At 36.1% G+C, this 2,971-nt stretch overlaps 1 pseudogene; it reads right to left on the bottom strand.

Moving 5' to 3' along the window:
- Nucleotides 1–646: 646 nt before the first annotated feature.
- Nucleotides 647–767, bottom strand: LOC111746698 (annotated as a pseudogene).
- Between the last annotated feature and the right edge of the window lie 2,204 nt (nt 768–2,971).

Below are 2,971 nucleotides of genomic sequence, written 5' to 3'. Positions count from 1 at the left end.
AGTCTTAACTTTATATAAACACACCATTGATATTAAAACTTAACTTTAAAAAACATCATAATAACTCAAGTTTAGCCAGCTTGATTATAAGAGGTAAAATTCTGAAATAACCAGAACAAAATTATTTTCATTTCCCTTAATGAAAACATATCTATACCTTATACCATCTTATATTTAAAACATATGTTAATTTCTTTTGTGTTAATTAGAATTCTTAACTCTTAGAAACCTTAATTTTAGTGACAACTAAAAGTAAGCAATTAGCATTCTCTAGATTGGACATTTCATAACCTGTAGAAACATAGGATCTTTGGTAAATATATTTCACAATTTTTATAAATATGTACTTCCTCAACATAGCATAAGATATTTTTATTAACAAAATCCAAATATCTTTAGTTTTTCTGTATTAATAAGCCAAAAGTAAGTAAACTAAATTAATTTAGCAGTTGATGTTTCAGTATTTTATCTGACTTGGAAATGTTCTAGATATTCAGTAATTTTCATCTTTTAACTTAGTAAAACTCAAAGTTTTCAAGTCACCAAAATATTTTATTTTATTTTTATTTTTTTTAGGCGAGGCACCCTTGTTTGACCTCACAGATTGCAAGGACCTTGTCAGCTTACAACCCCCCCTTTTTTTTTGTGCCTACAGCACACCTGGTCTTCCTAGGTGGTCTCCCATGCAAATACTAACCAGGCCCGATCCTGCTTAGCTTCCAGGATCAGATGGGATCGAGCTTGTTCAGGGTGGCATGGTCATAGACCATGGGCGGTGGCTTCACTGGGCTGCGAACCCAGGACCTACACTATGGAACCACGTCCTTTTTTAAATTTTTATATTTTATTTTTTTCAATTATAGTTGACATACAATATTACATTAGTTTCAGGTGTACAACACAGTGATTAGACATTTATATAACTTATGAAGTGATCATAAATCTAGTACCTATCTGACACCATACATAGTTATTGCAATGTTATCAACTATATTCCCCATGCTATATTCTATATTCGCATGACTTGTATAACTACCAATTTGTACCACTTAATCCCCTCCCCCTTCACCCATCCCCCACCCCTAATCTGACAACCATCAAAATGCTCTCTGTATATACGAACTTGATTCTGTTGTTTGTTTGTTTATCCTGTTCTCTAGATTTCATATATGCCAGTCGTCTTCCTCAGTGTGACTTACTCTACTCAGCACAATACCATACTCTAGATCCATCCGTGTTATTGCAAATGGCAAGATTTCATTCTTTTTTTATGGCTGAGTAATATTCCATTGTATATATGTACCATCTCTTCTTTATCCATTCATCTATTGATGGACACCCAGGATGCCTCCATATCTTGGCTACTGTAAATAATGTGGCAATGAACATATGGATTCACATTTTCCTTCAAAGTAGTGTTTTGGGTTTCATGGGATAAATATCCAGAAGTGGGATAACTGGATCCTTCTTTGTCTTTTGTAACAGCCTCCTTTTTAAAGTTTATTTTTTCTGGTTTAAGTATTACTACTCCAGCTTTTTGTTTATTTGTTTCCACTTTCATGAAACATATTCTATCATCTGTTTACTTTCGGTCTGTGCGTGGCTTTGAATCTGAAGTGAGTCTCTTGTAGGCAGCATATCTAAGGGTCTTGTTTTCTTATCCATTCAGTCACCCTATCTTTTGATTGGAGCATTTAATCTATTTACATTTAAAGTAATTGTTGCTAGATATAAAATACCATTTTAAAAACTTTTTTTCTTTTTTCTTCTTCTTAAAGAAGTCCCTCTAAAATCTGTAATATTGGTTTAGTGATGATGAATTCCTTTAGCTTTTTCTTACCTGGGAAGCTTTTTATCTGTCTTTTGATTCTAAATGATAGCCTTGCTGGGTGGAATACTCTTGGTTGTAGGCCCTTGTTTTTTCATCACTTTGAATATTTCCTGCCAGTCCCTTCTGACCTGCAAAGTTTCTGTTGAGAAATCAGCTGACAGTCTTATGGGAGCTCCCTTAAGTTGGTAACTAACTGCTTTTCTCTTGCTGCTTTTAAGATTCTCTCTTTGTTTTTGGCATTTTAATGATAATGTGTCTTGGTGTGGGCCTCTTTGGGTTCATCTTGTTTGGAACTCTCTTCCCTATTTCCTTCACCAGGTTAGGGAAGTTTTTGGTCATTATTTCTTGAATAATTCTTTGCTCTCTCTCATCTCCTTCTGGTATCCCTATGATGTGAATGTTGGTATGCTTGATGTTGTCCCAGAGGTCTCTTAAAGTATCCTCATCTTTTTGGATTCTTTTTTCTTGTTGCTGTTATAATTGGGTGTTTTCTGTTACCTTATCTTCTAAATCACTGATTCAGTCCTTGTTCCATCTAATCTACTGTTAATTCCTCCTCGGGTATTCTTCATTTTGGACTGGGTTTTTTGGTTTTTTTTTTATGTTTTCTATCTCCACTTTTGTGTTTTCTATCTCTTCATTAAAGTTCTCGCTGAGATCATCTACTCTTCCCCTAAGTTCACTGAGCTTCCTTATCACAGTGTTTTGAACTCTGCATCTGGTAGATTGCTTATATCCATTTTGTTTAGTTCTTTTTCTGGAGCTTTGCTCAGTTCTTTCATTTGGGACATGGTTCTTTGTCTTCCCATTTTAGCTGTCTACTTGTGTTTGTTTCTATGTATTAGGTAGAGCTGCTATGTCTCATGGTCTTAAGAGAGTGGCCTGATATAGTAGGTGTGCTGTGGGTCCCAGTGGCACAGTCTTCCCTGGTCACCTGAGCTGGGTGCTCCAGGTATGTCTCTGGTATGAGTTGTGCATGCCCTTCTGTTGTAGTTGAGCCTTGGTTGTTGTTTGCTTGTCAATGGGAGGGATTGACTCTCGGGCCGATTGGTTGTGATGACTGGCTGTGATTAGTGGAAGAGCTGTTGTGCAAGGGCTGACCCTACAGAGCAGGATTTGCTTTAGCAGGGCTCTTGTGCC

The sequence above is a fragment of the Pteropus vampyrus genome, unplaced genomic scaffold (assembly GCF_000151845.1).
Source record: "Pteropus vampyrus isolate Shadow unplaced genomic scaffold, Pvam_2.0 Scaffold197, whole genome shotgun sequence".
In the NCBI taxonomy this organism is placed as follows: domain Eukaryota; kingdom Metazoa; phylum Chordata; class Mammalia; order Chiroptera; family Pteropodidae; genus Pteropus; species Pteropus vampyrus.
Note: the sequence above shows the minus strand (reverse complement) of the source record. Positions and strands in the feature narration are given on the sequence as shown.